The sequence below is a fragment of the Macaca mulatta genome, chromosome X (assembly GCF_049350105.2).
Source record: "Macaca mulatta isolate MMU2019108-1 chromosome X, T2T-MMU8v2.0, whole genome shotgun sequence".
Classification (NCBI taxonomy): Eukaryota; Metazoa; Chordata; class Mammalia; order Primates; family Cercopithecidae; genus Macaca; species Macaca mulatta.
Window position 1 is genome coordinate 14,535,833 of NC_133426.1, and position 18,709 is coordinate 14,554,541.

The 18,709-nt window shown below is 36.6% G+C and overlaps 1 protein-coding gene across 2 annotated transcripts in view; it reads left to right on the forward strand.

Moving 5' to 3' along the window:
- Positions 1-18,709, forward strand: part of MOSPD2 (motile sperm domain containing 2) — a 51,868-nt gene that overhangs the window by 970 nt on the left and 32,189 nt on the right. The gene's annotated exons all lie outside the window — the stretch shown is intronic.

Sequence of the window (18,709 nt, forward strand, 5' to 3'; positions counted from 1 at the left end):
ATATGTTGCCTACCTTAAGATTGATTATAATCCTGACCCTGCCACTAAATAGCTTGTCTATTCAGAGCCCCTGTTTTCGTATCTATGAAGTGCAAATAATATAGTAGGATTAAATTTTTAAAAAACATGTATCAAACCGTCTAGCATGTCTTAACATATAGTAGACTCTCTGTGAATATTTTGCCTCAGTTGTCATTTTGGTTACTGTGAAAGGAGTGAAGCTTCTACATCTTGGCTAGTATTCAGCAGAGGTTCCCTGCAACTTTAAACCATCCTAGATTATACATCAGTTGATGACAGAACAAATCTGGAAATCGGTTTCAAATACTTGTCAGTAAATCTTTTCATACCTCCTTGCCAGTTTTCTTCACACCCCAAACTTTGTTCCGGAGAGTTGCAAAAGCACTTGATTCACTTTTCACCCAGAGTTCCTATTTCTAATAATATAGCTGGTTCCAATAGAGATCATTCTTCAATTGCTTTCTACAGAAATGTAACTACTATAGCAGTGAATACATGGTTTATAATATTTTACGAAGTAACTCAGAATTAGACCTAATGAGCTAGTAACACCCCAATAGTCATTTATTTATGCTGAAGGAAGGAAGCAGAATACAGGCAGAAATTAGGCAATAAACAAGATCTTAAAGGTCATCTTGGGGCAACCTTCTCGTTTTTAAAATGAAGAAAGTGAGGTCTAGAGAGATTAAGAGATTTGCTCAAAATCCCTGATGTTATTGGCTAGGCCAGGACTAGTGTAAATATCTTCTGATTTTCACTACAGTAATCTTTTGGCAATACCCTGATGTCGGATTAGATCATGTCACTCTCCAGCTTGAAACCCTTCAGTGCCTTTCCAACTGCGTTTAGAATAAAATCCCAATTCTTTATGGTGGCCTATAATTCAAGGCCATGTGTGATCTGGCTCTTGCCAGCCCTCCACCCCCTATCATCATCTGTTACTACTCTGCTTGCTTAGTGCAGATTTGACCACGGTTCAAAGTAAGATACATGTTATATGTTGCAACCCAGTACAAACATGTGCACACTCACATAACTGAAGCAAAAGTTCATTAAAGAATACTTCTGAAAACATGTGACTCTCTGATGTATTTTTTCTATTTGACTTCCTTTTAAAAAATGCAATTACCCACAAACTTAACATCGCAATTTAAAATGTGACCCCCAGTTTGAAAAACCACAGCTAGCCACACTGCCTTGTTTGTGTTCCTTAAACAGAGTGAGGCTGTTTCCATCTCGGACCTTTCCACTTGTCTTTGCTTGGGAAGATTTTACCCAGGTATTGCGCATGGCTTGGTCCTTTTATCTCTTCAGTGTTTAAATGTATCTGAGAGGCCTTCACTGATTATTGAATGTCTCCCTGTGTTGTTTATTTTCTCTGCTTTACAGCCCTTATCGTAATCTGTAATTATCTTGTTCATTGGTTTGTATGTTTTTCATTTTCTCCAGTAGAATGTACATGGGTTCTGTAGCAGCCTATAGACATTTAGAGCAGAGGCCTTGTGTGTCTTACTCACCTCTGTATGCCCAGGACAGTTCTCAATATATACTTACTGAATAGATATAGCAATACTTAAATATGTACATAAGAAGATTAGTCCAATTTTAAAGATTTGCATGGAAAAAGAAAATAGAAGCCTTTGAAGACCTTCTTACCTTAAGGTTTCAGTTGTTTCCTGGAATATGGCAACAGATAAAGGTAGAATTGGAAAGTGATAATAAAAGGGGTGTTTTTTTGGTTGTTTTTTTAGTTTGCCTGTGTTTTCCCCTTAGAATTTGCTTTTAGAAATTAACTCAGGTGTTTAGAACATCCACTTTCCTTCTTTTTCTTTCACCATTTCTATTGTCATTAACAGTATTTTGTTCCAGAAGAGGCTTAAGGCAGACTTAAGCAAAGTCGATGAAAGGAAAATATTTATTTTCTGCAAGTGTGTCACTTCAAGCACAAACTGTATTCCAGAAATGCTTTTGGAGGTAGGTTCTTAGGAATGCCAAGCACAGTTTTGTGTCCATAGAAACTAAGTTATCATTATGTATAGATTTTTAGCTGGCAAAAAGAATAAAATATTAGCCCATAATTATGGTACTTGTTTCCTTATTGTTTCTGAGAAATTCCATGCTGAGTCTCAAATGAGAAACGTTTCCCATTCTTTCTTCCTCTTTCTCATGCCCAAGAGAAGAGACTAATCTCTTGTGACAACAATTTATTAAGTTCCTTAAGTACTCATTATATGCCTAATTCTGGGAAGCAGTGTATCAGTATTAGAGAAAGAGCAGAGGAAGGATAGAGCCCCTTCTCAAACTTCTACAACCTAGTAGAGGCATTAAAACAAAGATAGCTATTAGAATTAAGGTAAATTGTATTAAGAGTAATGGTGCTAAAATATTTTCTGTAGAAATCAAAGAGAGAAATAACATCTGGATGGGGTGACTAGTTTAGCACAGAGTTAGAAAAACATTCATTAAAAAGGTGGTGTTTCTCATGAACTTCGGAAGATGGTAGAACGCAGCCAGGTAGAGAAGGTGATCCAGGCAGATTGAATAGTCTGAACTGAGGCACTGAGGTCAAAAGATATGGGGCATGTTCGGAAGCAGTAGGAAGTCTACTTTGATAACCTTAAGGAGGGTAAGCACACATGGCCAAATACAGTGGAAATATAGTGTAGAGAGCCTTGGGCACCAAAGTGATGTGTTTGTACTTTAGTTAATATGGAGAGCCATTGAGAGGTTTATGGGTTTTGTAATTAGGTTTGTTGTCTAGCTTTACAAGTATATGAATTCATTTAAATTAATTTGGGTCATACCAAAAATATCTGGAGAAACCCCCATAAACTCACCATTCAGAGATAGGTGTGATAACAGTGGATACATTGTTTACGGTCTTTTATCTTTTTTTTTTTTTTTTTTTTTTTGAGACGGAATTTCACTCGTTGCCCAGGCTGGAGTGCAATGGCGCAATGTCGGCTCACCACAGCCTCTGCCTCCCGGGTTCAAGCGATTCTCCTGCCTCAGCCTCCTGAGTAGCTGGGATTACAGGCATGCGCCACCATGCCCAGCTAATTTTGTATTTTTAGTAGAGACGGGGTTTCTCCATGTTGGTCAGGCTGGTCTCGAACTCCCGACCTCAGGTGATTCGCCTGCCTCGGCCTCCCAAAGTGTTGGGATTACAGGCGTGAGCCATTGCACCCAGCCTACAGTCTTTTTTCTATACATTTAAGAAAACAAAGTTAGAAGACTATTCTGGGCTAGGCGCAGTGGCCCACGCCTGTAATCCCAGCACTTTGGGAGTCTGAGGCAGGTGGATTACGAGGTCAGGAGATCGACACCATCCTGGCTAACACAGTGAAACCCCGTCTCTACTAAAAATACAAAAAAAAAAAAAAAAAAAAAATTAGCCAGGCATGGTGGCGGGCACCTGTAGTCACAGCTACTTGGGAGGCTGAGGCAGGAGAATGGCATGAACCCAGGAGGTGGAGCTTGCAGTGAGCGGAGATTGCACCGCTGCACTCTAGCCTGGGCAACAGAGCAAGACTCCATCTCAAAAAAAAAAAAACAAAAAACTATTCTGTATATAATTTTGTGTGTTATAAAATACATTTTTATTGACATGATTTTATTTCTCCGTATTTATGAAGTAAGCAACATTGTATAGCCATTCAATATTTGGTTCTATAAATAAAAGATAGTTTTCTTATCTTTTGTCTTAGATAGTCCCTTTGTGGACATTTAGATTCTTTCCAGTTTCATTTAATACAGTTTTTTTTTTTTTTGTGCAGTAGTTCAGATTATTTCCTTAAGATTCATGTTCAGAAACTGAATTATTGGTTTTGAGAGTGTTTATATTTTTCAGGCCTTTGATTATATGTGCTAAACTTCCTACATGGAAGTTGCACCAATATTCATTCCTGCCAGCTTGTAGGAAAGTGTTAGTCTTACCACACCCTTACTCATATTTAGTGTTGTTATTTCTTAACTGATGGTTGTTTTAGTTTGCTTTTGATTGCTAATAAGAGTAAATTATTTTCATGCATTCACATCCATTTGTAGTTTAAACATTTTTTTATTAGTATGACTTTTAATATTGGTCTGGGCTTTTCTTGTTTGTGTCACTTTTACTTTTTTTCAGTTTTTGAACATATTCAAAATTACCCATTCCTTTGTGGTTTCTTCTATGGCTATTAAGTTAATAGGTTGGTGCAAAAGTAATTGCGGTTTTTGCCATTAAAAGTGACTTTCTAGTCTTTTCATTTTTGTTTTGTTTTGGTTTACTATTTTTTAATTTTGAGTTTTGGAATTCTGTTTATGTACAAAACGTATAAAACATGGATAAAATAAATACCCATGTGCTCACTACTCAGCCAAAGAACTAGAGCCTCCCAGTACTTTAGAAGCCTCCTGTGTATCCCCGTGCCTGCTATTCAGGGAACAGTTACTTTTTCTGCATTTGATGTTACTCATTCTCTTACTTCTCATTAGTTTCACAGCCTATGACATACTCATCACCGATACTTCATTAGGTTTTGCCTCTTTTTGAACTTTATATTAAAGCTGAATATATTTTTTCATGATTTACTTCTGTTGCTCAAAATTCAGTTATATTGTCAGATATGACTAATTTATTACTTTTTATGGCTGTGTAGTAGTTCATAGGATGAATATACCAATTAATGGGTTTGGGGTTGTTTCTAGGTTTTTGTATCATGTACAGTATAGCTATGAACATCCTTATACATGTCTGGTGCACACATGCAAGAATTTCTCTTGGGCAGTGGTTCTCAAAGTTGGTTCAAGAACTGGGGTTCCTTGAGGCCGTTGCAAGGAGTTTGAGAGGTCAAAATTATTTTCATAATACTAAACTACCATTTTCCTTTTTCACCTTCATCCTCTCACAAGCATATGGTGGCATTTTCCAGAGGCTGGGTGGCATGTGATGCCGTTGTTCTGATGGCTGATAGACTGTGTACTTTATGTTCTCATGTCTAATTCTTTTTCTCAATTTTCATACCTAATACAGTAACTACCAATAAATATAACCCATATCAACAAAGAAGCTTTTGGAGGGTCTGCAATTATTTGTAAGAGTGTAAAAGGTGTCCTGAGACCAAAACGTTTGAGAACTGCTGCTCTAGGGTTTGTTCCCAACAGTAAAATGGGTAGGTGGTAGAATAAGCGCATTGTTTCTTGTTCAACTTTAGTAGGTAATGCTGAACTGTTTCCCAAAGTGATTGTACCAGTTTTCATTTTAACCAGCAGTATTTGGGCATCCTTACTCTTCTACACCCTAACAATAGGCACTGCAAGTTAAAAAAACTAATAATTGCCCATCTGATGGGTGTGTTGGGAGATCTCATTGTGGTTTTAATGTCTTTGAATACCAGTGAGATTGAGCGGTTTTTTTTTTTTTTTCATACCTTTATGATAGGACCTTTGGTTTCTGCTTCTGTGAAAATTACTCCTTCCAACTCTTCTTGGTCCTTATTTCTTCCATGTAAACTTTAGAATCAGCTTATCATATTTCTGCAAAACAAAACAAAAACCACTTTTGCTGGGATTTCAGTGGTATTATGTTAAATCAGAATGTAATTTCATGGAAGTTGACATTATCATGGTTGAGTCTTTTTATCCAAGAACCTGGTATATATTTGTATCTGCTAAAGTCTTCCTTATTGAAAGATTTATAATTTTCCTTATAGTGGTTAACACAATCTTTTGTTATATTTCTTCCCAAATACTGTATGTGTTTTATTTTTGTTGTTGTTATTTAAGTGGTATGTCTTAATATATATTTTCTAAATGATGGTTGCTGGTTTATGAGAAATATAGATGATTTTTTCCATTAATATTGAATTTACTCTTATAAATTCTGATAATTTACCTGGGATTTTTTAGGTACATAATAACCACCTTGAAATATTGATCGTTTTCTTTCTAACTTTCCAATTCTTAAATCTTTCAATGCTTTTCCTTTATTACATTGGCTGGAACTTTTAGAACACTGTTGAATAGAACCAGTGGTAATAGCCTACTTACCTTATTCCTGATGATAGAAAGATAGCTCTGAACATGTCACCATTAAGTATGATCTTTGTATATACCCTTTATCAAAGTGAAGACATTTTCTTCCACTTTTGGTTTGCTAGTTTGGGTTTTTTGTTTGTTTTGTTTAGTTCCGATCATGATTGATTATTGTGTTTTACTAAATGCAGTTTCTTCATCTGTTGCACACATTTATTGTATTTGATGACATTTTCATTTGGTATTTCTCCTTTACTGTGTTAATATGGTAGATTACATTGATAAGGTTTTAAAAATAAATTGCTAAATTCAGTTTACTAATAGTTTAAGAATTTTACATTTGTATTGTTGAATTGGCCTATAATTTTCCTTTCTAGTGTTTTTCTTGTGCAATATTAACATCAAGATTATCTAAGCTTCAGAGTGAGTGTTCCCTCTTTTCTATTCCATGTAAGATATGTTCATTGTTTAGCACAACCTGATTCCCGAAATTCACTACTCCCCCAATTTATTATTGTTGTTTTATGTGTCAGTGTTTGTTTACTTACCATGTATTTACTACTATTTTCTTCCTGAGTTTCAGATCTTGTATCCTGGGTCATTGTTGTTTCAACTAAAGTATAACCTTCAGATTTCTCCTGGTGGGATCTGTTGGTAGTAAACTTTCTTGGTCTTGAAAATACCTTTATTTTGTCCTTGTGTGTGTGGTTTTTTTTTAATTAAGCAGTTAGCTTTGAGGAATGCCTTCATTTTGTTAGGCTGAAGGAGACGACATGGTTAGAGAAGTAGGAGAACCAGGAAACTTTATTATTGTGGATAACAAAAAAGAGAATTTCAAGGACAGGAAGATAAGCAGTAACTGGAAAAAACTCCTGTAGGGTAAAGGGAACATATAACAGGGATTGTCCTTATTGATTACTCTTTCTTGAAAGGAAAATGACATTTAAAATGTAACTATAATACTGGAGAGTTTGCCTATGTGTCTAGACTATGAACCACTCAAGGGACTAGCTCAGGCTCCACTCATCTTTGCATCTGCAATACCTGGCTCTTTTAGGCTAGCATCTGGCAGGTGATCACAGATCAGTGCTCATAACTAATGAGTTATTATTATTTCCAAGTGAGGAAGCCTTTAAAAGATAGATAAATAAACAGACACACTTGGATTTGCTTAAATTCTGCTCCATCATTAACATTCTCAAGATCAACCTTTTTAAAGTTGTCATCATCAGAATAAGAGGAAAAGATTTTAAGAGGTTATGAGATGAATGGATAAAGACAATGTGGTATATATGCAGCCATAAAAAAGGATGAGTTCATGTCCTTTTTAGGGACATGGATGAAGCTGGAAACCATCATTCTGAGCAAACTGTCGCAAGGACAGAAAACCAAACACCGCATGTTCTCACTCATAGGTAGGAATTGAACAATGAGAACACTTGGACACAGGGTGGGGAACATCACACACCGGGGCCTGGCATGGGGTGGGGGGAGCGGGAGGGATAGCATTAGGAGATATACCTAATGTAAATGAGGAGTTGATGGGTGCAGCACACCAACATAGCACATGGATACATATGTAACAAACCTGCACGTTGTGCACATGTACCCTAGAACTGAAAGTATGAAAAAAAAAAAAGGAAGAAAAAGAAAATGTAATATATATATATATACACACACAGTGGAATACTATTCAGTCTTTTAAAAAGAAGGAAAGCCTATCATTTGTTAACAGTTTGGGTGAACTTGGAGGACATGTTAAGTGAAATAAGCCAATCCCAGAGAGACAAATACCACATGATCTCACATAAATGCGAATCTTTTAGATTTTTAACGTTGAACTCATGCAAGTAGTGAATAGAATGGCTGTTAACCAGGGGCTGGAGGGTGAGGGTTGAGGCAGGAGATTCAAGAGATATAAGTCAAAGGAAACAAAATTTCAGTCAGACAGAAGGAATAAGTTCCAGAGATACATTGTACAACATGGAGACTATAGTTAATACAATGTATTGTATACTTGAAAATTGCTAAGAGTGTAGATTTTAAGTGTTCTCAGTACAAAGCTAAGTATGTGAAGTAATGCATGTCAGTTAGCTTGATTTAGCTGTTCCACAATATATAAATATCATGTTGTATACCATAAATATAATTTTTGTCAATTAAAAAATTAATTTTTAAAAGAGTTATCAATTTATGTCCTTATTACATATCTAAAAATATCAAGACTGCTTTAGAGAATATCAGATTGTAACTTCACATTGGAGACTTGAGTGATAAATTTGTGTTGGGATAGAGAATTGGTAAACCTATTTATTTTTTAATGTTTCTTTTCAGTAATGACTTTTTGCAGTGCCTAGTGAATACTCTTTTTTTACTCATCTCTTTAAGTTGTTTATACCTGTTCTTCATATATCCTCATTCTGAATGGTTAGGGAAATGTGCGACTCTAAAGAGTCTGTTACTAGGGGCCGGGCACAGTGGTTCACTCCTGGAATCCCAGCACTTTGTGAGGCCAAGGCGGGTGGATCACCAGGTCAGGAGTTCAAGACCAGCCTGGCCAAGATGGTGAAACCCTGTCTCTACTAAAAATACAAAAATTAGCCGGGCGTGGTGGCGGGTGCCTGTAATCCCAGCTACCCAGAAGGCTGAGGCAGAGAATTGCTTGAACCCGGGAGGTGGAGGTTGCAGTGAGCCGAGATTGTGCCACTGCACTCCAGCCTGGGCAACAGAGTGAGACTCCATCTCAAAAAAAAAAAAAAAAAAAAATAGAATCTGTAACTAGAATACTGTCATTTCTAAGATATCAGTTTGTTTTTAGTCATTGTCATTTGGAAAGCTTGCATGAGAGGAGTGGTCTGTTTACCAAATCTACTGTGTGCTCTTGATAGTAGTACTCTATGATATGAATGTTTTTCATTACTGAAAATTTACCCTCTAACAAGAATTTTGGTTTGATAAGATCTCTAGGAGATTGAGTAGTGCTCACAGAAATTCCTAAAGGATTTTTTCTTCCTGCAGCCATTTTGCAAGGAATAGGAGGACAAAAGTTTGCTACATTTCAATCAAAACTAGTTTAAGCTGAATTTGTAGTGACTATAAAGATTTGACACGTATGTGTAGAATTTTCTTTGATATTAGAGTACTTACTAGTTGGGCCACGGTTTGCAGAAGCTTTTCTTTACCCATTATGCTGCTATATATTCACAATTGACATAGGACATTCATAGACAATTTTAAAGTTTTTCCACAAGTACTTACTCTATACCCAGATCATTGAAGGAAAAAAACAGATAAAAATGTGTAAGGAAAAATAAAAGGCATGAGAAACCCTATATACATTTAATCAAACTTCCAGAAGGAAAAAAAGAGTGCTATTAGAAGAAAAATAATTGACAGTAACCCAGAATTTATAAAAGATATCAAATCCTCAGATTAAAGAACCATAAGAAAATCTGAGCATCATAGAGAAAAAGAAATTAATCTCAAGGCATATTTTAGTGAAACCAAAAAACACCAAGGACAGAGAAAATCTAACAACCCAAAGAGAAATGACACATTATCCACAAAGAAACAAAAATCAGACTGATACTTGATTTCTCATCAGTAACAGTATTGCCAGGAAACAGTGAAATAATTTTCTGAAAGCGCTAAGGGAAATAACTGCTCACTTAGAACATTTTTTCAAAAGTGAAGGTAAAACTTTTTAGGCATTCTAAGATTGACCATTGCTGGGGGTGGGGGAACAACTACTCGTCGTCTACTTCACTAGTAAGTAAATAGTACACCAAAAGAAACAGAGGGATGCAAGAAGTAATGAAAAGCAAAGAAATGGGTAGGCAAATTAGTAAATAAAAAATCTAACTGTGGATAGTAAGAAAAAATAACAGAAATAATATTAAGAGTAGAAGAAATGGAGGTAAAGTATTACAAGGAACTTTCAGAATGACAGTAGAGGTATTAACTTCAGATTTTGTTGTTTTCAATGTGAATACTTAAAATAAGGGTAACCCTTGAAAGACAGAAATAAAATGTTTGACTTCCACACCAGTGGAGGAGTGAAAAGGGGAATAGAGAAAAAGTCCTCTCCAGCAAGAAGCAGAAAAGGAGAAAAAAAGCAGCATGGTTACTAGAAAACACAGAGGAAGGATTTTTAAAGATCTTAATTGCATGCAGTCTAAGAGAGACTAACCTAAAATAAATTAATGTAGAAAGGTTGAAAATAGATGGAAAAAGATACAAAACAAATATTAACCGAAAGTAATCTTGTTTCGGCAGTACTTTCATTAGGTAAAATGTTAGTTAGGGTGAAAGACGTTAATACATATAAAAAGGGATACTATTCATGATAAAAGGAACCATAAAAGTGTATAACACCTAGGAACTAACAACATAAAAAACTACCTAACCATATAACCTTAAAATACTCAAAGGAAAAGCACCCAGAATCATAAGGGAACTCAAGAAATCTACAAACTTGTTGAATGATTTTAACAACCCTCTTTCAGAAACAGAACTAGCAGGCAAGAAGTATTTAAGATTTAGAAGATTTTAACACTACAATGAGTAAATTTGATTATAGATATATATGTGTATGTATATAAGCATATAGACTCTCCTGCCCAACTATTGGAGAATATATACTTTTTGAATATGTATTTGTACTTTCAGAGTCTTTGCAAACATTCACCACATACTAAGTCATAAAGGGGGTCTCAGAAAATTCCAAAGAAACTACATCATACAGAACATGCTCATACATTATTAAGCAACTACATCAGAAGTCACAATAACAGGTACTTAAACACATGTCATATAATAGAAAACTAGAATAACACCTCTAAACATATACACACCTCTAAACAATAACACACCTCTAAATAATCCATGGATTATGAACTTCTCAGCAATGTGTGTAATTCTTCTGCTAAATAGCCCATGGGTTAAAGAGGACATCACAATGGAAATTCCAGAGTATTTAAAGTTAAGTGTATCTTCTAAAAACCTACAGCAAATGTCATGTTTAATTGGGGAACTTTAGAATGATTCCCATAAAGTCAGGAAAAAGACAATGATTTCTGCTATTATTTCAGTAATTCTACATTATACAGGATAACTTAGTTATGAACGTGGCAGGAAAATATGAGGTATAAAGTTTGCCAATCTTATCATAGGCTTATGATAACAACACAAAAACTTCTAAACTGCCTAATCTAGCAAAGAAATGTAAGGCTTTTATGGGAAGATCAAGGGTAACTTTAGCTTTATCTATGACATTCTAGTCCTTTTATTAAAAAAAAAAACTGAAGCCAGTAACTTAATATTTGTTAATTTTGGGCTACAGCTACATAAGTATTTGTCAACATCATTTACTATTCTATAATTTTTTAACTTTTCAGAAGGGAAGCAAAAAAACTGTTAGTGAAGTTCTGGGTCCTCATTGAACTCAAGATCTACTAGGGGATAGACTTGTACATGGCTAATCATTCAGTAACAAAGATTTAGCATGTACTTACTGTGTGTTGGGCAGAGTTGGAGGGAACAGGGTGTGACTTTTCAAAGTCCCTGACCTCGTGGAGCTTAGTAGAGCAGACAGCATCAGTCCCACTCCTTTCATGCCATCCCCTATTTGAGGAGCTCCTCTCAAAATGACTGACTCTTACTATTATTTTATTAATTTTGATGAAATTGGCCTTACATTCTCCCATTTGACCAAAATGAGCCAAGTGAATGATTATAGATAGTGTGCTTATGCCAAGACCTTGAGACAGAGTCTGTAATATACAGGAATAGACCAAGGTCCATTATATCTAATTAACCTGGATAACTGGCTGGTGACTAATGAGGACCTGGGGAACAGTTTTGAGACTTTGCTTGTTCAAGTGTACTAAGGAATCCAGCTCTTGAAGGATAAGAACTGAAACAGAAAGCACCTCCCCTTTTTGCAATAGACCAGAGATCAGCAAAGTCCTGTTTCTGTATGACCCTTGAGCCAAGCCTTTCAAAGGTTGTTACACACACACACACACACACACACACACACACACGAGAGAGAGAGAGAGAGAGAGAGAGAGAAAGAAATAGAAAGAGAAAGAAAGAGAGATAGAAAGAAAGAAATCAGCAACAGAGAATGTAATATGGCCCTCAGAGTCTTAGATATTTGCCATCTGGGCCTATACAGAATAAGTTTGCCAGCCCCTGCAGTAGAACAACAGTTCTCGAAGTGTGATCTCTGACCAGCAGCATCAGCAGTATATAGGAACTGGTTACAAATACCAATTGTCAGATCCCACCCAGAATTAAACAGTCTAGGGGTGGGGCCCAGTAATCCCAGTTTTAATAAGCCCTCCTAATCATTCTGATATGTGCTGAAGTTGAAGAATCACTGCTATAGACCAATGGCTTAATCCCATTATAAAAGATTACCTGTCTCTCAGTCTCACCAGTTTCACAAAAAAGTGGAGATTCAGAATAGGTTGTGGCCAACTAGCAGAGAATAATCTTGAGGGAACATTTTGTTCTTTTGTCTTGATCACACCCATTACTGACATTTACACAGTCCAGCTAATAGAAATAGTCCATCCAATATAAATGCTCTTTTAAGGCCCTAGAAGCACTTTCAGTGGATCTGTGCTCAGAGTCATGGAGAAATAAGAAATCCTAAGATGTTTTAAACTACTATAATGATCTAGAGTTATATGTTTGCTGCTTTGGAACATTAACTGTTCTCTAGTTTTCATTATCAGAATACTTGCATATTTTTTCAACCTTTATCTGAAATTTAGTCACATTTATAATAACAATATACTTCCAAGATTTTCCTTCCTGGTTAACTAATAGGTAAATTTGAATTTAGTCTTCTTTTCATGGTTAGCATTCTATCATATGTTGATAGAAATTCATCTCTATAGTGTTTAAGTTTTTCAGTGTTCTTGATCTTTCTAAGACTGTAGGTAGACAGACCTCATTTTCATTTTACAGAGAAGAATAGAAAGCCTAGAGCCTGCTTAGCTTCACTATACATGGTGGCATGGGTCTTCCAAGTCCATCATTCTACTCTACATCCTGAATGTGGCCAGAAATTTTCTCACGTTGTTAACCTTAAAACACAGTTTCTGACCTGTTGGTAACATCACTAGCCAACAAACGCAAGAGAAAAAAAGAAAAGTTTATAATAAAGTTTGCTATTTTACAAGTTAGAACTATAGTTTATCTTACAACACAATTTTTAAAAAATATTAATTTTTTTATTTAAAAAATCGTATGTGTGAGAGAAACAGTGAGAACATACACATGCATGTGTATTGAGAGACGTGAAAAGCTGAGACAGATCATTTTTACCTTGGAACATTTAATACTGTGTGTTCCTAGAGACATATCACCATTGTCTTGTATCTTTAATTCTTTCTCTGCCAAATTACGGACTTTACAATTTATTTGGTGGTAATACACTTGTATAAATGTAAGAACAATTTACAGAGCAAAATTCATGTTAGAACAAATAAATAGTAGAAAGGGCCAATGAACCACAGGGTGCTGGTAGTTCATTAAGAAGGTTTCTTCATGAAGGATTGGCTGAAATTAGCTATTTTAAAGAAATACAGAGATGAGGCTTAAAAATCCACTACTTGGAATTAATGTTGTTTTTGATGTGGTTTTCACCGGTATTATGAGACAAGGTATCATTCGTGTATGAGGACAAGTATTGGGAGAATACACACACACACACACACACACACACACACACACACACATCTTTTTATAAAACTGATCATATTCTATTCTATTCACACCTTCTGACATGGTTTGGCTCTCTCCCCACCCAAATCATCTTGAATTATAACCCCCACAATTCCCATGTGTCATGGGAGAAACCTGGTGGGAGGTGATTGAATTATGGGGGCAGGTCTTTATTTGCACTGTTCTCATGATAGTGAATGAGTCTCACGAGATCTGGTAGTTGTAAAAATGGGAGTTTCCCTGCACAACCTCTCTCTTTGCTTGCTACCATCCGTATAAGACATGACTTGCTCCTCCTTGCCTTCTGCCATGATTGTGAGGCCTCCCCAGCCACGTGGAACTGTAAGTCCATTAAACCTCTTCTTCCCAGTCTCAGGTATGTCTTCATCAGCAGACATTATGAAAACAGACTAACCCAGTAAGTATATATATATATATATATATATATATATCCTATTAGTTCTGTCCATCTAGAGAACCCTGACTAATACACCTTCTCACCCTCATCTCTACACTTTAATTGTTGATAAAGTTTTTCTTTTTTTTTTTTTTTTTTTTTTTTTTTTTGAGACAGAGTCTTGCTCTGTCGCCCAGGCTGAGGTGCAGTGGCCGGATCTCAGCTCACTGCAAGCTCCGCCTCCCGGGTTTAGACCATTCTCCTGCCTCAGCCTCCCGAGTAGCTGGGACTACAGGCGCCCGCCACCTCGCCCGGCTAGTTTTTTGTATTTTTTAGTAGAGACGGGGTTTCACCGTGTTAGCCAGGATGGTCTCGATCTCCTGACCTCGTGATCCGCCCGTCTCGGCCTCCCAAAGTGCTGGGATTACAGGCTTGAGCCACCGCGCCCGGCCTATAAAGTTTTTCAAAAAAATGTCCTAGGTGTGTGTGTGTATGTGCATTCATGTGTGTTTTTATATCTTTAACCTTTTTGAGTGTACATCTTTAGCATCTTTCTGTAACATCTTGTCTTAGTCAATTTTGTGATGCTATAACAAAATACCTGAAATTTCATCAGTCTTAGTCCATTTATCTTGCTTTAAAGGAATACCTGAGGCTGAGTGATTTATAAAGAACAGAACAGGGTAATTTATAAAGAACAGAAATTTATTTTCTCAGTTTTGGAGGCTGGGAAGTCTCCGATCAAGGTGCCAGTATTTAGTGTCTAATAAGGGCCTTCTTGCTGTGTCCTCCTGTGACAGCAAGTGGAAGGGCAAGAGGAGGACACTGCTACATGAAGCCTCTTTTATGAGGGCCTTAATGACATTCATGAGGGAGGAACCCTCATGGCCTAATCACCTCTTAAAGACCCTACCCTTAATCCTGTCACATTGGCAACATTTGAATTTAGGAGAGACTTGCTTCAAACCATAGCACATCTGAACTTACCAAAGGACTGGTTTTCTGAAATTTCCAATCACTTGAGGGCTCAGTTGTCTGTAGGCTGTGTGTGAAAGCAGAAAATTGTGTTGACATAAGCACAATTAATTATCACCCTTGGCCTTGTGCTTCCTGGCCATGTTTTCCTTACCTTCAATGCTCAGTTTATCATGTTTGTTTCTCTGCTCTTTCTATCTTTACTTCCCTCACCTTTCTCTTCTCTGTGTCTCATTCTATCTGTCTCTCCCCCGTCTTCCCCCTCACCCCTCTCCTCTGTCCTGTTGTCCTCTGTCCTCTTCTGCCTCTACTTTTCTCCTGCCTCTCTCCCCCAACCCCCATGTGCCTAGCTCTCAAATCTTTATCTTCTCTTTTCTTTCCCCCACTCTGATTTCATTTCTATTTGTCTAGGAGTAAATGGTCAACAACTAGCATGTTATATGTAAGAACATTAATAAAAGTCATTTTAATATAAATGGGGATTTCTAATTTCAAAGATCAACATTGCTGAAAGCTATCAAAGAGCCATGGGCTTTAAATTTCTTGGTAATGGGCATTCATTTGTTTATGGTATCCCTAGTGATGGTACTAGCAGTGGTGGGAAAAATGACAACAACAACAATAGTGTTTTATTCTTCTTAATATGGCTAATATTTGCTGAGTTTTTACCACTTGCCATATATTGTTCTAAGTAATTGGTTTTTAGAATATATCTGGGGACCCTCAGGGATGGCCAAGACTTTCAGAAAGCTATGAGGTCAAAACTGTTTTCATAATAATGCTAAGATATCGTTTGCCTTTTTCACTTTCTTTACATTTGCACTGATTACACATAAGCAATGGTGTGTAATCAGTACTGGTTGCTTCGCCCAAATCAAGGCAGGTAGTCACTGTAGTCCTCGTTGTCAGCATTCTTAGTTTAAAAAAAAAAAAAAAGCCAATTTTATTTTAGAAAGTCCCTGATAAAACAGTAAATTGTATTAAGTCTTGACCCTTGAGTACATGTCCTTTCAATGTTCTGTGTGACAAAATGGGGAACTATGCATAAAACATTTCTGCATGCTAAATATGTTTGAGTTGCCAACTGAATTAGTCACCTGTTTCACAGGCCACCCTCTTCATTTGAAAAAAAAATTTTTAAATGTGCTTTGAATACTGATGAATTTTCAAATAGCAGAGCTAAACAACCATCTCTAAGATTACTTACCACAGAACCACTCATTTTATAGATTAGAAAAATACAACCCAGATATTAAAAGCCATATCCAAGACAACACTCTTACAAATGCGTGATTTATGGCCTCATCTTATATTTTATAGTGCTTTAAATTTCCAGATACTTTCATATATATATACTTTTTCATCCAATCCTCATACAGCATTGTGAGTATGTAAAACAGCTTAAAGATAAGGAAATTGAGACTCAAGGAAGACAATTCTCTGAATACATTTTATATTTTCCTGGCCTTTCAGCTATTATCTCTGAGGGCCTGAAGTAAGGCAGTGCAAATCAAGAAGAGATAGAATTCATAAAACCTGGCAACTAACTAGATGCAGAAGAAAAGGAAATGAAGGAGCCAGAGAATTTCCTGAAGTTGTTTTGCTTTGTTTTGTTTTGGTTTTTTGTATGAACCTTAGGAGGGTATGACTAACTGAGAAAAAAATGAAAAGGAATAGATTCCATCAACAGATGTTTATGGAAGGCCTTTTCATTGGCACTACTGTAATCTGCTTTGGAGGATGCTTAGATGTATAGACTGTCTGTCTCTACTGTCTATTTGGGAAATATGTCTTCCATGCCAGTAACTCTTATTTCAAGGTAAAAGTAGTAAGCACCTTAAGAAAAGCTTAGTTCAAGTCCCATAAAAGTAATTGCTTTTGCATCAACCTAATACTTCTAGACTCAGGGAAAATTTTCTGGAAAGGGGAGCGTTTGAAAGGAGACTTGCAGAATGGTAGCATTTGGATGAGCAGAGACAAGGGAAGTTCAGTTACAGAATAATAGAGCAGGGCAAGGAAGGAGGAATGTCTGCTATGCAAGTTAGTGTGAATACAGTGTGTGTGTGAGCAACTGATGAGAAATTATTGTTATTAGAAATAATTATTCCATCAATAGAAAAAGAGGGAATCCTCCCTAACTCATTTTATGAGGCCAACATCATCCTGATACCAAAGCCTGGCAGAGACACAACAAAAAAAGAGAATTTTAGACCAATATCCCTGATGAACATCGATGCAAAAATCCTCAATAAAATACTGGCAAACCGAATCCAGCAGCACATCACAAAGCTTATCCACAACAATCAAGTGGGCTTCATCCCTGGATGCAAGGCTGGTTCAACATTTGCAAATCAATAAACATAATCCAGCATATAAACAGAACCAAAGACAAGAACCACATGATTATCTCAATAGATGCAGAAAAGGCTTTTGACAAAATTCAACAGCCCTTCATGCTAAAAGCACTCAATAAATTCGGTATTGATGGAACGTACCTCAAAATAATAAGAGCTATTTATGACATACCCACAGCCAATATCATACTGAATGGGCAAAAACTGGAAAAATTCCCTTTGAAAACTGGCACAAGACAGGGATGCCCTCTCTCACCACTCCTATTCAACATAGTGTTGGAAGTTCTGGCTAGGGCAATCAGGCAAGAGAAAGAAATCAAGGGTATTCAGTTAGGAAAAGAAGAAGTCAAATTGTCCCTCTTTGCAGATGACATGATTGTATATTTAGAAAATCCCATTGTCTCAGCCCAAAATCTCCTTAAGCTGATAAGCAACTTCAGCAAAGTCTCAGGATACAAAATTAATATGCAAAAATCACAAGCATTCGTATACACCAGTAACAGACAAACAGAGAGCCAAATCATGAATGAACTTCCATTCACAATTGCTTCAAAGAGAATAAAATACCTAGGAATCCAACTTACAAGGGATGTAAAGGACCTCTTCAAGGAGAACTACAAACCACTGCTCAGTGAAATCAAAGAGGACACAAACAAATGGAAGAACATACCATGCTCATGGATAGGAAGAATCAATATCGTGAAAATGGCCATACTGCCCAAGGTAATTTATAGATTCAATGCCATCCCCATCAAGCTACCAATGACTTTCTTCACAGAATTGGGAAAAACTGCTTTAAAGTTCATATAGAACCAAAAAAGAGCCCACATCTCCAAGACAATCCTAAGTCAAAAGAACAAAGCTGGAGGCATCACACTCCCTGACTTCAAACTATACTACAAGGCTACAGTAACCAAAACAGCATGGTACTGGTACCAAAACAGAGATATAGACCAATGGAACAGAACAGAGTCCTCAGAAATAATACCACACATCTACAGCCATCTGATCTTTGACAAACCTGAGAGAAACAAGAAATAGGGAAAGGATTCCCTATTTAATAAATGGTGCTGGGAAAATTGGCTAGCCATAAGTAGAAAGCTGAAACTGGATCCTTTCCTTACTCCTTATACGAAAATTAATTCAAGATGGATTAGAGACTTAAATGTTAGACCTAATACCATAAAAACCCTAGAGGAAAACCTAGGTA